The sequence below is a fragment of the Anser brachyrhynchus genome, assembly GCF_964034855.1.
Source record: "Anser brachyrhynchus genome assembly, contig: SCAFFOLD_63, whole genome shotgun sequence".
Lineage (NCBI taxonomy): Eukaryota > Metazoa > Chordata > Aves > Anseriformes > Anatidae > Anser > Anser brachyrhynchus.
Window position 1 is genome coordinate 517,922 of NW_027663488.1, and position 19,843 is coordinate 537,764.

Sequence of the window (19,843 nt, forward strand, 5' to 3'; positions counted from 1 at the left end):
CAGTGGAGCCAGTGCACTTTCTGGACTCACTGCAGTGCATCCCCAGTGGTGCCAGTGCACTCTCTGGACTCACTGCACTGCATCCCCAGGGGTGCCAGTACACTCTCTGGCGTCACTGAACTGCATACCCAGTGGTGCCAGTGCACTCTCTGGACTCACTGCACTGCATCCCCAGTGATGCCAGTGCACTCTCTGGACTCACTGCACTGCATCCCCAGTGGTGCCAGTGCACACTCTGGACTCACTGCACTGCATCCCCAGTGGTGCCAGTGCACTCTCTGGACTCACTGCACTCCATCCCCACTGGTGCCAGTACACTCTCTGGACTGACTGCAGTGCATCCCCAGTGGTGCCAGTGCACTCTCTGGACTCACTGCACTGCATCCCCAGTGGTGCCAGTGCACTCTCTGGACTCACTGCAGTCCATCACCAGTGGTGCCAGTGCACTCTCTGAGTCACTGCACTGCATTCCCAGTGGTGCCAGTGCACTCTCTGGACTCACTGCACTGCAACCCCAGTGGTGCCAGTGCACTCTCTGGACTCACTGCAGTGCACCCCCACTGGTGCCAGTGCACTCTCTGCACTCACTACACTGCATCCCCAAGGTGCCAGTGCACTCTCTGGACTCAACTGCACTGCATCCCCAGTGGTGCCAGTGCACTCTCTGGACTCACTGCAGTGTATCCCCAGTGGTGCCAGTGCACTCTCTGGACTCACTGCAGTGCATCACCAGTGGTGCCAGTGCACTCTCTGGACTCACTGCACTGCATGAACCGTGGTGCCAGTGCACTCTCTCGAGTCACTGCACTGCATCCCCAGTGGTGCCTGTACAGTCTCTGGACTCACTACAGTGCATCCCCAGTGGTGCCAGTGCACTCTCTGGACTCACTGCACTGCATCCCCAGTAGTGCCAGTGCACTCTCTGGACTCACCGGGGTGCATCCCCAGTGGTGCCAGTGCACTCTCTGGACTCACATCACTGAATGAACAGTGGTGCCAGTGCACTCTGTGGACTCACTGCAGTGCATCCCCAGTGGTGCCAGTGAACTCTCTGGACTCAGTGCACTGCATCCCCAATGGTGCCACTGCACTCTCTGGACTCACTGCAGTGCATCCCCAGTGGTGCCAGTGCACTCTCTGGACTCACTGCACGGCATCCCCAGTGGTGCCAGTGCACTCTCTAAGCTCACTGCACTGCATCCCCAGTGGTGCCAGTGCACTCTCTGGACTCACTGCACTGCATTCCCAGTGGTGCCAGTGCACTCTCTGGAGTCACTGCACTGCATCAACAGTGGTGCCAGTGCACTCTCTGGACTCACTGCAGCGCACCACCACTGGTGCCAGTGCACTCTCTGGTCTCACTGCACTGCATCCCCAGTGGTGCCAGTGCACTCTCTGGATTCACTGTAGTGCATCCCCAGTGGTTCCAGTGCACTCTCTGCACTCACTGCACTGCATCCCCAGTGGTGCCAGTGCACTCTCTGGACTCACTGCTGTGCATCACCTGTGGTGCCAGTGCACTCTCTGGACTCACTGCACTGCATCCCCAGTGGTGCCAGTGCACTCTCTGGACTCACTGCAGTGCATCACCAGTGGTGCCTGTGCAGTCTCTGGACTCACTGCAGTGCATCGCCAGTGGTGCCAGTGCACTCTCTGGACTCACTGCACTGCATCCCCAGTGCTGCCAGTGCACTCTCTGGACTCACCGGGGTGCATCCCCAGTGGTGCCTCTGCACTCTCTGGACTCACCGGGGTGCATCCCCAGTGTTGCCAGTGCACTCTCTGGACTCACTGCACTGCATCCCCAGTCGTGCCTGTGCAGTCTCTGGACTCACTGCAGTGCATCCCCAGTGGTGCCAGTGCACTCTCTGGACTCACTGCAGTGCATCCCCAGTGGTGCCAGTGCAGTCTCTGGACTCACTGCAGTGCATCTCCAGTGGTGCCAGTGCACTCTCTGTAGTCACTGCGCTGCATTCCCAGTGGTGACAATGCACTCTCTGGACTCACTGCACTGCATCCCCAGTGGTGCCAGTGCACTCTCTGTAGTCACTGCGCTGCATTCCCAGTGGTGACAATGCACTCTCTGGACTCACTGCACTGCATCCCCAGTGGTGCCAGTGCACTCTCCGGACTCACTGCACTGCATCCCGTGTGGTGCCATTGCACTCTCTGCACTCCCTGCACTGCATTCCCAGTGGTGCCAGTGCACTCTCTGGACTCACTGCACTGCATCCCCAGTGGTGCCAGTGCACTCTCTGGACTCACGGCACTGCATCACCAGTGGAGCCAGTGCACTTTCTGGACTCACTGCAGTGCATCCCCAGTGGTGCCAGTGCAGTCTCTGGACTCACTGCACTGCATCCCCAGGGGTGCCAGTACACTCTCTGGCGTCACTGCACTGCATCCCCAGTGGTGCCTGTGCAGTCTCTGGACTCACTGCACTGCATCCCCAGTGATGCCAGTGCACTCTCTGGACTCACTGCACTGCATCCCCAGTGGTGCCAGTGCACACTCTGGACTCACTGCACTGCATCCCCAGTGGTGCCAGTGCACTCTCTGGACTCACTGCAGTCCATCCCCGGTGGTGCGAGTGCACTCTCTGCACTCACTGCACTGCATCCCCAGTGGTGCCAGTGCAGTCTCTGAACTCACTGCACTCCATCCCCAGTGGTGCCAGTGCACTCTCTGGACTCACTGCAGTGCATCCCCAGTGGTGCCAGTGCACTCTCTGGACTCACTGCACTGCATCCTCAGTGGTGCCAGTGCACTCTCTGGACTCACTGCAGTGCAGCCCCAGTGGTGCCAGTGAAATCTCTGGACTCACTGCAGTGCACCCCCACTGGTGCCAGTGCACTCTCTGGACTCAGTGCACTGCATCCCCAGTGGTGCCAGTGCACTCTCTGGACTCAACTGCACTGCATCCCCAGTGGTGCCAGTGCACTCTCTGGACTCACTGCAGTGCATCCCCAGTGGTGCCAATGCACTCTCTGGACCCACTGCAGTGCATCCCCAGTGGTGCCAGTGCACTCTCTGGACTCACTGCACTGCATGAACCGTGGTGCCAGTGCACTCTCTGGACTCACTGCACTGCATCCCCACTGGTTCCAGTGCACTCTCTGCACTCACTGCACTGCATCCCCAGTGGTGCCACTGCACTCTCTGGACTCACTGCACTGCATCCCCAGTGGTGCCAGTGCACTCTCTGGACTCACTGCAGTGCATCCCCAGTGGTGCCAGTGCACTCTCTGGACTCACTGCACTGCAACCCCAATGGTGCCAGTGCACTCTCTGGACTCACTGCAGTGCACCCCCACTGGTGCCAGTGCACTCTCTGGACTCACTGCACTGCATCCCCAGTGGTGCCAGTGCACTCTCTGGACTCACTGCAGTGAAACCCCGGTGGTGCAAGTGCACTCTCTGGACTCAGTGCACTGCATCCCCAGTGGTGCCAGTGCACTCTTTGGACTCACTGCACTGCATCCCCAGTCGTGCGTGTGCAGTCTCTGGACTCACTGCAGTGCATCCCCAGTGGTGCCAGTGCACTCTTTCGAGTCACTGCAGTGCATCCCCTGTGGTGCCAATGCAGTCTCTGGACTCACTGCACTGCATTCCCAGTGGTGCCAGTGCACTCTCTGGACTCACTGCAGTGCATCCCCAGTGGTGCCAGTGCACTCTCTGGACTCACTGCACTGCAACCCCAGTGGTGCCAGTGCACTCTCTGGACTCTCTGCAGCGCACCCCCACTGGTCCCAGTGCACTCTCTGGACTCACTGCACTGCATCCCCAGTGGTGCCAGTGCACTCTCTGGATTCACTGTAGTGCATCCCCAGTGGTTCCAGTGCACTCTCTGCACTCACTGCACTGCATCCCCAGTGGTGCCAGTGCACTCTCTGGACTCACTGCAGTGCATCCCCAGTGGTGCCAGTGCACTCTCTGGACTCACTGCACTGCATCCCCAGTGGTGCCAGTGCACTCTCTGCACTCACTGCACTGCATCCCCAGTGGTGCCAGTGCACTCTCTGGACTCACTGCAGTGCATCACCAGTGGTGCCTGTGCAGTCTCTGGACTCACTGCAGTGCATCGCCAGTGGTGCCAGTGCACTCTCTGGACTCACTGCACTGCATCCCCAGTGGTGCCAGTGCACTCTCTGGACTCACCGGGGTGCATCCCCAGTGGTGCCAGTGCACTCTCTGGACTCACCGGGGTGCATCCCCAGTGGTGCCAGTGCACTCTCTGGACTCACTGCACTGCATCCCCAGTCGTGCCTGTGCAGTCTCTGGCCTCACTGCAGTGCATCCCCAGTGGTGCCAGTGCAGTCTCTGGACTCACTGCAGTGCATCCCCAGTGGTGCCAGTGCAGTCTCTGGACTCACTGCAGTGCATCTCCAGTAGTGCCAGTGCACTCTCTGTAGTCACTGCGCTGCATTCCCAGTGGTGACAATGCACTCTCTGGACTCACTGCACAGCATCCCCAGTGGTGCCAGTGCACTCTCTGTAGTCACTGCGCTGCATTCCCAGTGGTGACAATGTACTCTCTGGACTCACTGCACTGCATCCCCAGTGGTGCCAGTGCAGTCTCCGGACTCACGGCACTGCATCACCAGTGGAGCCAGTGCACTTTCTGGACTCACTGCAGTGCATCCCCAGTGGTGCCAGTGCACTCTCTGGACTCACTGCACTGCATCCCCAGGGGTGCCAGTACACTCTCTGGCGTCACTGAACTGCATACCCAGTGGTGCCAGTGCACTCTCTGGACTCACTGCACTGCATCCCCAGTGATGCCAGTGCACTCTCTGGACTCACTGCACTGCATCCCCAGTGGTGCCAGTGCACACTCTGGACTCACTGCACTGCATCCCCAGTGGTGCCAGTGCACTCTCTGGACTCACTGCACTCCATCCCCACTGGTGCCAGTACACTCTCTGGACTGACTGCAGTGCATCCCCAGTGGTGCCAGTGCACTCTCTGGACTCACTGCACTGCATCCCCAGTGGTGCCAGTGCACTCTCTGGACTCACTGCAGTCCATCACCAGTGGTGCCAGTGCACTCTCTGAGTCACTGCACTGCATTCCCAGTGGTGCCGTGCACTCTCTGGACTCACTGCACTGCAACCCCAGTGGTGCCAGTGCACTCTCTGGACTCACTGCAGTGCACCCCCACTGGTGCCAGTGCACTCTCTGCACTCACTACACTGCATCCCCAAGGTGCCAGTGCACTCTCTGGACTCAACTGCACTGCATCCCCAGTGGTGCCAGTGCACTCTCTGGACTCACTGCAGTGTATCCCCAGTGGTGCCAGTGCACTCTCTGGACTCACTGCAGTGCATCACCAGTGGTGCCAGTGCACTCTCTGGACTCACTGCACTGCATGAACCGTGGTGCCAGTGCACTCTCTCGAGTCACTGCACTGCATCCCCAGTGGTGCCTGTACAGTCTCTGGACTCACTACAGTGCATCCCCAGTGGTGCCAGTGCACTCTCTGGACTCACTGCACTGCATCCCCAGTAGTGCCAGTGCACTCTCTGGACTCACCGGGGTGCATCCCCAGTGGTGCCAGTGCACTCTCTGGACTCACATCACTGAATGAACAGTGGTGCCAGTGCACTCTGTGGACTCACTGCAGTGCATCCCCAGTGGTGCCAGTGAACTCTCTGGACTCAGTGCACTGCATCCCCAATGGTGCCACTGCACTCTCTGGACTCACTGCAGTGCATCCCCAGTGGTGCCAGTGCACTCTCTGGACTCACTGCACGGCATCCCCAGTGGTGCCAGTGCACTCTCTAAGCTCACTGCACTGCATCCCCAGTGGTGCCAGTGCACTCTCTGGACTCACTGCACTGCATTCCCAGTGGTGCCAGTGCACTCTCTGGAGTCACTGCACTGCATCAACAGTGGTGCCAGTGCACTCTCTGGACTCACTGCACTGCATCCCCAGGGTGCCAGTTTAGTCTCTGGACTCACAGCAGTGCATCCCCAGTGGTGCCAGTGCACTCTCTGGACTCACTGCAGTGCAGCTCAGTGGTGCCAGAGCACTCTCTGGACTCACAGCACTGCATCCCCAGTGGTGCCAGTGCACTCTCTGGACTCACTGCAGTGCATCCCCAGTGGTGCCAGCGCACTCTCTGGACTCACTGCAGTGTATCCCCATTGGAGCCGGTGTACTCTCTGGACTCACTAAACTGCATCCCCAGTGGTGCCAGAGAACCGTCTGGACTCACTGCAGTGCATCCCCAGTGGTGCCAGTGCACTGTCTGGACTCACTGCAGTTTATTCCCAGTGGTGCAAGGGCACTCTCTGGACTCACAGCACTGCATTCCCAGTGGTGCCAGTGCACTCTCTGGACTCACTGCACTGCATCCCCAGTGGTACCAGTGCACTCTCTGGACTCACATCACTGAATGAACAGTGGTGCCAGAGCACTCTCTGGACTCACTGCAGTGCATCCCCTGTGGTGCCAGTACACTCTCTGGACTCACTGCAGTGCATCCCCAGTGGTGCCAGTGCACTCTCTGGACTCACTGCACTGCATCCCCAGTGGTGCCAGTGCACTCTCTGCACTCACTGCACTGCATCCCCAGTGGTGCCAGTGCACTCTCTGGACTCACTGCACTGCATCACCATTGGTGCCAGGGCACTCTCCGGACTCATTGCAGTGCATCCGCAGTGGTGCCAGTGCACTCTTTCGAGTCACTGCACTGCATCCCCATTAGTGCCAGTGCATTCTCTGGACTCACTGCAGTGCATCCCCAGTGGTGCCAGTGTACTCTCTGGACTTACTGCACTGCATCACCAGTGGTGCCAGTGCACTCTCTGGACTCACTGCACTGCATCCCCAGTGGTGCCACTGCACTCTCTGGACTAACTGCACTGCATCACCAGTGGTGCCAGTGCACTCTCTGGACTCACTGCAGTGCATCCCCAGTTGTGCCAGTGCACTCTCTGGACTCACTGAACTGCATCCCAATTAGTGCCAGTACATTCTCTGGACTCACTGCAGTGCATCCCCAGTGGTGCCAGTGCACTCTCTGGACTCACTGCAGTGCATCCCCAGTGGTGCCAGTTCACTCTCTGCACTCACTGCACTGCATCCCCAGTGGTGCCAGTGCAATCTCAGGACTCACTACAGTGCAGCTCCAGTTGGTGCCAGTGCACTCTGTGGACTCACTGCACTGCATCCCCAGTGGTGCCAGTGCACTCTCTGGACTCACTGCACTGCATCCCCAGTGGTGCCAGTGCACTCTCTGGACTCACTGCAGTGTATCCCCAGTGGTGCCAGTGCACTCTCTGGACTCACTGAACTGCATCCCCAGTGGTGCCAGAGCACTCTCTGGACTCAGTGCACTGCATCCCCAGTGGTGCCAGTGCACTCTCTGGACTCACTGAAGTGCATCCCCATTGGTGCCAGTGCACTCTCTGCACTCACTGCACTGCATCACCAGTGGTGCCAGTGCACTCTCTGGGCTCAGTGCACTGCATCCCCAGTGGTGCCAGTGCACTCTCTGGACTCACTGCACTGCATCCCCAGTGGTGCCAGTGCACTCTCTGGAGTCACAGCACTGCATCCCCAGTGGTGCCAGTGCACTCTCTGGACTCACTGCACTGCATCCCCAGTGGTTCCAGTGCACTCTCTGGAGTCACTGCACTGCATCCCCAGTGGTGCCAGTGCACTCTCTGGACTCACTGCATTGCATCCCCAGTGGTGCCAGTGCACTCTCTGGACTCACTGCACTGCATCCCCAGTGACGCCACTGCACTCTCTGGACTCACTGCACTGCATCACCATTGGTGCCAGGGCACTCTCCGGACTCACTGCATTCCATCCCCAGTGGTGCCAGTGCACTCTCTGGGCTCAGTGCACTGCATCCCCAGTGGTGCCAGGGCACTCTCCGGACTCACTGCAGTGCATCCGCAGTGGTGCCAGTGCACTCTTTCGAGTCACTGCAGTGCATCCCCAGTGGTGCCAGTGCACTCTCTGCACTCACTGCACTGCATCCCCAGTGTTCCCAGAGCACACTCTGGACTCACTGCAGTGCATCCCCAGTGGTGCCAGTGCACTCTCTGGACTCACTGCATTGCATCCCCAGTGGTGCCAGTGCACTATCTGGACTCACTGCAGTGCATCCGCAGTGGTGCCAGTGCACTCTCTGGACTCACTGCAGTGCATCCCCAGTGGTGCCAGTGCACTCTCTGCACTCACTGCACTGCATCCCCAGTGTTCCCAGAGCACTCTCTGGACTCACCGAGGTACATCCCCAGTGGTGCCAGTGCACTCTCTGGACTCACATCACTGAATGAACAGTGGTGCCACTGCACTCTCTAGAGTCACTGCAGTGCATCTCCAGTGCTGACAGTGCACTCTCTGGACTCAGTGCACTGCATCCCCAGTGGTGCCAGTGAACTCTCTGGACTCAGTGCACTGCATCCCCAATGGTGCCACTGCACTCTCTGGACTCACTGCAGTGCAGCCCCTTAGGTGCCAGTGCACTCTCTGGACTCCTTGCCGTGAATCCCCGGTGGTGCCAGTGCACTCTCTGCACTCACTGCACTGCATCCCCAGTGGTGCCAGTGCAGTCTCTGAACTCACTGCACTCCATCCCCAGTGGTGCCAGTACACTCTCTGCACTCACTGCACTGCATCCCCAGTGGTGCCAGTGCACTATCTGGACTCATTGCAGGGCATCCCCAGTGGTGCCAGTGCACTCTCTGAGTCACTGCACTGCATTCCCAGTGGTGCCAGTGCACTCTCTGGACTCACTGCAGTGCATCCCCAGTGGTGCCAGTGCGCTCTCTGAACTCACTGCACTGCATCCTCAGTGGTGCCAGTGCACTCTCTGGACTCACTGCAGTGCAGCCCCAGTAGCGCCAGTGAAATCTCTGGACTCACTGCAGTGCACCCCCACTGCTGCCAGTGCACTCTCTGGACTCAGTGCACTGCATCCCCAGTGGTGCCAGTGCACTCTCTGGACTCAACTGAACTGCATCTCCAGTGGTGCCAGTGCACTCTCTGGACTCACTGCAGTGCATCCCCAGTGGTGCCAATGCACTCTCTGGACTCACTGCACTGCATCCCCAGTGGTGCCAGTGCACTCTCTGGACTCACTGCACTGCATGAACCGTGGTGCCAGTGCACTCTCTGGACTCACTGCACTGCATCCCCACTGGTTCCAGTGCACTCTCTGCACTCACTGCACTGCATCCCCAGTGGTGCCACTGCACTCTCTGGACTCACTGCACTGCATCCCCAGTGGTGCCAGTGCACTCTCTGTACTCACTGCAGTGCATCCCCAGTGGTGCCAGTGCACTCTCTGGACTCACTGCACTGCAACCCCAATGGTGCCAGTGCACTCTCTGGACTCACTGCAGTGCACCCCCACTGGTGCCAGTGCACTCTCTGGACTCACTGCACTGCATCCCCAGTGGTGCCAGTGCACTCTCTGGACTCACTGCAGTGAAACCCCGGTGGTGCAAGTGCACTCTCTGGACTCACTGCAGTGCATCCCCAGTGGTGCCAGTGCACTCTCTGGACTCACTGCACTGCATCCCCAGTCGTGCGTGTGCACTCTCTGGACTCACTGCAGTGCATCCCCAGTGGTGCCAGTGCACTCTTTCGAGTCACTGCAGTGCATCCCCAGTGGTGCCAATGCACTCTCTGGACTCACGGCAGTGCATCCCCAGTGGTGCCAGTGCACTCTCTGGAGTCACTGCACTGCATCCCCTGTTGTGCTAGTGCACTCTCTGCACTCACTGCACTGCATCCAAAGAAGTGCCAGTGCACTCTCTGGACTCACTGCACTGCATCCCCACTGGTTCCAGTGCACTCTCTGCACTCACTGCACTGCATCCCCAGTGGTGCCACTGCACTCTCTGGACTCACTGCACTGCATCCCCAGTGGTGCCAGTGCACTCTCTGTACTCACTGCAGTGCATCCCCAGTGGTGCCAGTGCACTCTCTGGACTCACTGCACTGCAACCCCAATGGTGCCAGTGCACTCTCTGGACTCACTGCAGTGCACCCCCACTGGTGCCAGTGCACTCTCTGGACTCACTGCACTGCATCCCCAGTGGTGCCAGTGCACTCTCTGGACTCACTGCAGTGAAACCCCGGTGGTGCAAGTGCACTCTCTGGACTCACTGCAGTGCATCCCCAGTGGTGCCAGTGCACTCTCTGGACTCACTGCACTGCATCCCCAGTCGTGCGTGTGCACTCTCTGGACTCACTGCAGTGCATCCCCAGTGGTGCCAGTGCACTCTTTCGAGTCACTGCAGTGCATCCCCAGTGGTGCCAATGCACTCTCTGGACTCACGGCAGTGCATCCCCAGTGGTGCCAGTGCACTCTCTGGAGTCACTGCACTGCATCCCCTGTTGTGCTAGTGCACTCTCTGCACTCACTGCACTGCATCCAAAGAAGTGCCAGTGCACTCTCTGGACTCACTGCACTTCATCCCCTGTGGTGCCAGTGCACTCTTTGGACTCACTGCAGTGCATCCCCAATGGTGCCAGTGCACTCTCTGGACTCACTGCAGTGCATCCGTAGTGGTGCCAGTGGCTCTCTGGACTCACTGCAGTGCATCCCCAAAGGTGACAGTGCACTCTCTGGACTCACTGCACTGCATCCCCAGTGGTGCCAGTGCACTCTCTGGACTCACTGCACTGCATCAACAGTGGTGCCAGTGCACTCTCTGGACTCACTGCACTGCATCCCCAGTGGTGCCAGTGTAGTCTCTGGACTCACTGCACTGCATCCCCTGTGGTGCCAGTGCACTCTCTGGACTCAGTGCACTGCATCCCCATTAGTGTCAGTGCACTCTCTGGACTCAGTGCACTGCATCCCCAATGGTGCCACTGAACTCTCTGGACTCACTGCAGTGCATCCCCAGTGGTGCCAGTGCACTCTCTGGACTCACTGTACTGCATCACCAGTGGTGCCAGTGCACTCTCTGGACTCACTGAACTGCATCCCCATTAGTGCCAGTGCATTCTCTGGACTCACTGCAGTGCACCCCCAGTGGTGCCAGTGCACTCTCTGGACTCACTGCAGTGCATCCCCAGTGGTGCCAGTGCACTCTCTGGCCTCACTGCACTGCATCCCCAGTGGTGCCAGTGCACTCTCTGGACTCACTGCAGTGAAACCCCGGTGGTGCAAGTGCACTCTCTGGACTCACTGCAGTGCATCCCCAGTGGTGCCAGTGCACTCTCTGGACTCACTGCACTGCATCCCCAGGGGTGCGTGTGCACTCTCTGGACTCACTGCAGTGCATCCCCAGTGGTGCCAGTGCACTCTTTCGAGTCACTGCAGTGCATCCCCAGTGGTGCCAATGCACTCTCTGGACTCACGGCAGTGCATCCCCAGTGGTGCCAGTGCACTCTCTGGAGTCACTGCACTGCATCCCCTGTTGTGCTAGTGCACTCTCTGCACTCACTGCACTGCATCCAAAGAAGTGCCAGTGCACTCTCTGGACTCACTGCACTTCATCCCCTGTGGTGCCAGTGCACTCTTTGGACTCACTGCAGTGCATCCCCAATGGTGCCAGTGCACTCTCTGGACTCACTGCAGTGCATCCGTAGTGGTGCCAGTGGCTCTCTGGACTCAATGCAGTGCATCCCCAAAGGTGACAGTGCACTCTCTGGACTCACTGCACTGCATCCCCAGTGGTGCCAGTGCACTCTCTGGACTCACTGCACTGCATCAACAGTGGTGCCAGTGCACTCTCTGGACTCACTGCACTGCATCCCCAGTGGTGCCAGTGTAGTCTCTGGACTCACTGCACTGCATCCCCTGTGGTGCCAGTGCACTCTCTGGACTCAGTGCACTGCATCCCCATTAGTGTCAGTGCACTCTCTGGACTCAGTGCACTGCATCCCCAATGGTGCCACTGAACTCTCTGGACTCACTGCAGTGCATCCCCAGTGGTGCCAGTGGCTCTATGGACTCACTGCACTGCATCACCAGTGGTGCCTTTGCACTCTCTGTAGTCACTGCGCTGCGTCCCCAGTGGTGCCAGTGCACTCTCTGGACTCACTGCACTGCATCACCATTGGTGCCAGTGCACTCTCTGGACTCACTGCACTGCATGAAAAGTGGTGCCAGTGCAATCTCGTGACTCACTGCAGTGCAGCTCTGTGGTACCAGAGCACTCTCTGGACTCAATGAAGTGCATCTCCAGTGGTGCCAGTGCACTCTCTGGACTCACTGCACTGCATCCCCAGTGGTGCCAGTGCACTCTCTGAACTCACTGCAGTGTATCCCCATTGGAGCCGGTGCACTCTCTGGACTCACTGCACTGCATCCCCAGTGGCGCCAGAGAACTCTCTGGACTCACTGCAGTGCATCCCCAGTGGTGCCAGTGCACTGTCTAGACTCAATAAAGTTTATCCCCAGTGGTGCCAGTGCACTCTCTGGACTCACTGCACTGCATCCCCATTGGTGCCAGTGCAGTCTCTGGACTCACTGCAGTGCATCCCCAGTGGTGCCAGTGCACTCTCTGGACTCACTGCAGTGCATCCCCAGTGGTGCCAGTGCACTCTCTGGACTCACTGCAGTGCATCCCCAGTGGTGCCAGTGCACTCTCTGGACTCACTGTACTGCATCACCAGTGGTGCCAGTGCACTCTCTGGACTCACTGAACTGCATCCCCATTAGTGCCAGTGCATTCTCTGGACTCACTGCAGTGCACCCCCAGTGGTGCCAGTGCACTCTCTGGACTCACTGCAGTGCATCCCCAGTGGTGCCAGTTCACTCTCTGCACTCACTGCACTGCATCCCCAGTGGTGCCAGTGCAATCTCAGGACTCACTACAGTGCAGCTCCAGTTGGTGTCAGTGCACTCTCTGGACTCACTGCACTGCATCCCCAGTGGTGCCAGTGCACTCTCTGGACTCACTGCACTGCATCCCTAGTGGTGCCAGTGCACTCTCTGGAGTCACTGCAGTGTATCCCCAGTGGTGCCAGTGCACTCTCTGGACTCACTGAACTGCATCCCCAGTGGTGCCAGAGCACTCTCTGGACTCAGTGCACTGCATCCCCAGTGGTGCCAGTGCACTCTCTGGACTCACTGCAATGCATCGCCAGTGGTGCCAGTGCACTCTCTGCACTCACTGCACTGCATCACCAGTGGTGCCAGTGCACTCTCTGGGCTCAGTGCACTGCATCCCCAGTGGTGCCAGTGCACTCTCTGGACTCACTGCACTGCATCCCCTGTGGTGCCAGTGCACTCTCTGGACTCAGTGCACTGCATCCCCATTAGTGCCAGTGCACTCTCTGGACTCAGTGCACTGCATCCCCAATGGTGCCACTGAACTCTCTGGACTCACTGCAGTGCATCCCAGGTGGTGCCAGTGTACTATCTGGACTCACTGCAGTGCATCCCCAGTGGTGCCAGTGGCTCTATGGACTCACTGCACTGCATCACCAGTGGTGCCATTGCACTCTCTGTAGTCACTGCGCTGCGTCCCCAGTGGTGCCAGTGCACTCCCTGGACTCACTGCACTGCATCACCATTGGTGCCAGTGCACTCTCTGGACTCACTGCACTGCATGAAAAGTGGTGCCAGTGCAATCTCGTGACTCACTGCAGTGCAGCTCTGTGGTGCCAGAGCACTCTCTGGACTCACTGCAGTGCATCCCCAGTGGTGCCAGTGCACTCTCTGGACTCACTGCACTGCATCCCCAGTGGTGCCAGTGCACTCTCTGAACTCACTGCAGTGTATCCCCATTGGAGCCGGTGCACTCTCTGGACTCACTAAACCGCATCCCCAGTGGTGCCAGAGAACTCTCTGGACTCACTGCAGTGCATCCCCAGTGGTGCCAGTGCACTGTCTTGACTCAATGAAGTTTATCCCCAGTGGTGCCTTGCACTCTCTGGACTCACTGCACTGCATCCCCATTGGTGCCAGTGCAGTCTCTGGACTCACTGCACTGCATCCCCAGTGGTGCCAGTGCACTCTCTGGACTCACTGCAGTGCATCCCCAGTGGTGCCAGTGCACTCTCTGCACTCACTGCAGTGCATCACCAGTGGTGCCAGTGCACTCTCTGGACTCACTGCAGTGCATCCCCAGTGGTGCCAGTGCACTCTCTGGACTCACTGAACTGCATCCCCATTAGTGCCAGTGCATTCTCTGTACTCACTTCAGTGCATCCCCAGTGGTGCCAGTGCACTCTCTGGACTCACTGCAGTGCATCCCCAGTGGTGCCAGTTCACTCTCTGCACTCACTGCACTGCATCCCCAGTGGTGCCAGTGCAATCTCAGGACTCACTACAGTGCAGCTCCAGTTGGTGCCAGTGCACTCTCTGGACTCACTGCACTGCATCCCCAGTGGTGCCAGTGCACTCTCTGGACTCACTGCAGTGCATCCCCAGTGGTGCCAGTGCACTCTCTGGAGTCACTGCAGTGTATCCCCAGTGTTGCCAGTGCACTCTCTGGACTCACTGAACTGCATCCCCAGTGGTGCCAGAGCACTCTCTGGACTCAGTGCACTGCATCCCCAGTGGTGCCAGTGCACTCTCTGGACTCACTGCAATGCATCGCCAGTGGTGCCAGTGCACTCTCTGCACTCACTGCACTGCATCCCCAGTGGTGCCAGTGCACTCTCTGGACTCACTGCAATGCATCCCCAGTGGTGCCAGTGCACTCTCTGAACTCACAGCACTGCATCCTCAGTGGTGCCAGTGCACTCTCTGGACTCACTGTAGTGCAGCCCCAGTGGTGCCAGTGAAATCTCTGGACTCACTGCAGTGCACCCCCACTGGTGCCAGTGCACTCTCTGGACTCAGTGCACTGCATCCCCAGTGGTGCCAGTGCACTCTCTGGACTCAACTGCACTGCATCCCCAGTGGTGCCAGTGCACTCTCTGGACTCACTGCAGTGCATCCCCAGTGGTGCCAATGCACTCTCTGGACTCACTGCACTGCATCCCCAGTGGTGCCAGTGCACTCTCTGCACTCACTGCACTGCATGAACCGTGGTGCCAGTGCACTCTCTGGACTCACTGCACTGCATCCCCACTGGTTCCAGTGCACTCGCTGGACTCACTGCACTGCATCCCCAGTGGTGCCACTGCACTCTCTGGACTCACTGCACTGCATCCCCAGTGGTGCCACTGCACTCTCTGGACTCACTGCAGTGCACCCCCACTGGTGCCAGTGCACTCTCTGGACTCACTGCACTGCATCCCCAGTGGTGCCAGTGCACTCTCTGGACTCACTGCACTGCATCCCCAGTGGTGCCAGTGCACTCTCTGGACTCACTGCACTGCATCCCCAGTGGTGCCAGTGCACTCTCTGGACTCACTGCACTGCATCCCCAGTCGTGCGTGTGCAGTCTCTGGACTCACTGCAGTGCATCCCCAGTGGTGCCAGTGCACTCTTTCGAGTCACTGCAGTGCATCCCCAGTGGTGCCAATGCAGTCTCTGGACTCACTGCACTGCATTCCCAGTGGTGCCAGTGCACTCTCTGGACTCACTGCAATGCATCCCCAGTGGTGCCAGTGCACTCTGTGGACTCACTGCACTGCAACCCCAGTGGTGCCAGTGCACTCTCTGGACTCACTGCAGCGCACCCCCAGTGGTGCCAGTGCACTCTCTGGATTCACTGTAGTGCATCCCCAGTGGTTCCAGTGCACTCTCTGCACTCACTGCACTGCATCCCCAGTGGTGCCAGTGCACTCTCTGGACTCACTGCAGTGCATCCCCAGTGGTGCCAGTGCACTCTCTGGACTCACTGCACTGCATCCCCAGTGGTGCCAGTGCACTCTCTGGACTCACTGCACTGCATCCCCAGTCGTGCGTGTGCAGTCTCTGGACTCACTGCAGTGCATCCCCATTGGTGCCAGTGCACTCTTTCGAGTCACTGCAGTGCATCCCCAGTGGTGCCAATGCAGTCTCTGGACTCACTGCACTGCATTCCCAGTGGTGCCAGTGCACTCTCTGGACTCACTGCAGTGCATCCCCAGTGGTGCCAGTGCACTCTCTGGACTCACTGAACTGCATCCCCATTAGTGCCAGTGCATTCTCTGGACTCACTGCAGTGCACCCCCAGTGGTGCCAGTGCACTCTCTGGACTCACTGCAGTGCATCCCCAGTGGTGCCAGTTCACTCTCTGCACTCACTGCACTGCATCCCCAGTGGTGCCAGTGCAATCTCAGGACTCACTACAGTGCAGCTCCAGTTGGTGTCAGTGCACTCTCTGGACTCACTGCACTGCATCCCCAGTGGTGCCAGTGCACTCTCTGGACTCACTGCACTGCATCCCTAGTGGTGCCAGTGCACTCTCTGGAGTCACTGCAGTGTATCCCCAGTGGTGCCAGTGCACTCTCTGGCCTCACTGCACTGCATCCCCAGTGGTGCCAGTGCACTCTCTGGACTCACTGCAGTGAAACCCCGGTGGTGCAAGTGCACTCTCTGGACTCACTGCAGTGCATCCCCAGTGGTGCCAGTGCACTCTCTGGACTCACTGCACTGCATCCCCAGTCGTGCGTGTGCACTCTCTGGACTCACTGCAGTGCATCCCCAGTGGTGCCAGTGCACTCTTTCGAGTCACTGCACTGCATCCCCAGTGGTGCCAATGCACTCTCTGGACTCACGGCAGTGCATCCCCAGTGGTGCCAGTGCACTCTCTGGAGTCACTGCACTGCATCCCCAGTGGTGCCAGTGCACTCTCTGAACTCACTGCAGTGTATCCCCATTGGAGCCGGTGCACTCTCTGGACTCACTGCACTGCATCCCCAGTGGCGCCAGAGAACTCTCTGGACTCACTGCAGTGCATCCCCAGTGGTGCCAGTGCACTGTCTAGACTCAATAAAGTTTATCCCCAGTGTTGCCAGTGCACTCTCTGGACTCACTGCACTGCATCCCCATTGGTGCCAGTGCAGTCTCTGGACTCACTGCAGTGCATCCCCAGTGGTGCCAGTGCACTCTCTGGACTCACTGCAGTGCATCCCCAGTGGTGCCAGTGCACTCTCTGGACTCACTGCAGTGCATCCCCAGTGGTGCCAGTGCACTCTCTGGACTCACTGTACTGCATCACCAGTGGTGCCAGTGCACTCTCTGGACTCACTGAACTGCATCCCCATTAGTGCCAGTGCATTCTCTGGACTCACTGCAGTGCACCCCCAGTGGTGCCAGTGCACTCTCTGGACTCACTGCAGTGCATCCCCAGTGGTGCCAGTTCACTCTCTGCACTCACTGCACTGCATCCCCAGTGGTGCCAGTGCAATCTCAGGACTCACTACAGTGCAGCTCCAGTTGGTGTCAGTGCACTCTCTGGACTCACTGCACTGCATCCCCAGTGGTGCCAGTGCACTCTCTGGACTCACTGCACTGCATCCCTAGTGGTGCCAGTGCACTCTCTGGAGTCACTGCAGTGTATCCCCAGTGGTGCCAGTGCACTCTCTGGACTCACTGAACTGCATCCCCAGTGGTGCCAGAGCACTCTCTGGACTCAGTGCACTGCATCCCCAGTGGTGCCAGTGCACTCTCTGGACTCACTGCAATGCATCGCCAGTGGTGCCAGTGCACTCTCTGCACTCACTGCACTGCATCACCAGTGGTGCCAGTGCACTCTCTGGGCTCAGTGCACTGCATCCCCAGTGGTGCCAGTGCACTCTCTGGACTCACTGCACTGCATCCCCTGTGGTGCCAGTGCACTCTCTGGACTCAGTGCACTGCATCCCCATTAGTGCCAGTGCACTCTCTGGACTCAGTGCACTGCATCCCCAATGGTGCCACTGAACTCTCTGGACTCACTGCAGTGCATCCCAGGTGGTGCCAGTGTACTATCTGGACTCACTGCAGTGCATCCCCAGTGGTGCCAGTGGCTCTATGGACTCACTGCACTGCATCACCAGTGGTGCCATTGCACTCTCTGTAGTCACTGCGCTGCGTCCCCAGTGGTGCCAGTGCACTCCCTGGACTAACTGCACTGCATCACCATTGGTGCCAGTGCACTCTCTGGACTCACTGCACTGCATGAAAAGTGGTGCCAGTGCAATCTCGTGACTCACTGCAGTGCAGCTCTGTGGTGCCAGAGCACTCTCTGGACTCACTGCAGTGCATCCCCAGTGGTGCCAGTGCACTCTCTGGACTCACTGCACTGCATCCCCAGTGGTGCCAGTGCACTCTCTGAACTCACTGCAGTGTATCCCCATTGGAGCCGGTGCACTCTCTGGACTCACTAAACCGCATCCCCAGTGGTGCCAGAGAACTCTCTGGACTCACTGCAGTGCATCCCCAGTGGTGCCAGTGCACTGTCTTGACTCAATGAAGTTTATCCCCAGTGGTGCCAGTGCACTCTCTGGACTCACTGCACTGCATCCCCATTGGTGCCAGTGCAGTCTCTGGACTCACTGCACTGCATCCCCAGTGGTGCCAGTGCACTCTCTGGACTCACTGCAGTGCATCCCCAGTGGTGCCAGTGCACTCTCTGCACTCACTGCAGTGCATCACCAGTGGTGCCAGTGCACTCTCTGGACTCACTGCAGTGCATCCCCAGTGGTGCCAGTGCACTCTCTGGACTCACTGAACTGCATCCCCATTAGTGCCAGTGCATTCTCTGTACTCACTTCAGTGCATCCCCAGTGGTGCCAGTGCACTCTCTGGACTCACTGCAGTGCATCCCCAGTGGTGCCAGTTCACTCTCTGCACTCACTGCACTGCATCCCCAGTGGTGCCAGTGCAATCTCAGGACTCACTACAGTGCAGCTCCAGTTGGTGCCAGTGCACTCTCTGGACTCACTGCACTGCATCCCCAGTGGTGCCAGTGCACTCTCTGGACTCACTGCAGTGCATCCCCAGTGGTGCCAGTGCACTCTCTGGAGTCACTGCAGTGTATCCCCAGTGTTGCCAGTGCACTCTCTGGACTCACTGAACTGCATCCCCAGTGGTGCCAGAGCACTCTCTGGACTCAGTGCACTGCATCCCCAGTGGTGCCAGTGCACTCTCTGGACTCACTGCAATGCATCGCCAGTGGTGCCAGTGCACTCTCTGCACTCACTGCACTGCATCCCCAGTGGTGCCAGTGCACTCTCTGGACTCACTGCAATGCATCCCCAGTGGTGCCAGTGCACTCTCTGAACTCACAGCACTGCATCCTCAGTGGTGCCAGTGCACTCTCTGGACTCACTGTAGTGCAGCCCCGGTGGTGCCAGTGAAATCTCTGGACTCACTGCAGTGCACCCCCACTGGTGCCAGTGCACTCTCTGGACTCAGTGCACTGCATCCCCAGTGGTGCCAGTGCACTCTCTGGACTCAACTGCACTGCATCCCCAGTGGTGCCAGTGCACTCTCTGGACTCACTGCAGTGCATCCCCAGTGGTGCCAATGCACTCTCTGGACTCACTGCACTGCATCCCCAGTGGTGCCAGTGCACTCTCTGCACTCACTGCACTGCATGAACCGTGGTGCCAGTGCACTCTCTGGACTCACTGCACTGCATCCCCACTGGTTCCAGTGCACTCGCTGGACTCACTGCACTGCATCCCCAGTGGTGCCACTGCACTCTCTGGACTCACTGCACTGCATCCCCAGTGGTGCCACTGCACTCTCTGGACTCACTGCAGTGCATCCCCATTGGTGCCAGTGCACTCTCTGGACTCACTGCACTGCAACCCCAATGGTGCCAGTGCACTCTCTGGACTCACTGCAGTGCACCCCCACTGGTGCCAGTGCACTCTCTGGACTCACTGCACTGCATCCCCAGTGGTGCCAGTGCACTCTCTGGACTCACTGCACTGCATCCCCAGTGGTGCCAGTGCACTCTCTGGACTCACTGCACTGCATCCCCAGTGGTGCCAGTGCACTCTCTGGACTCACTGCACTGCATCCCCAGTCGTGCGTGTGCAGTCTCTGGA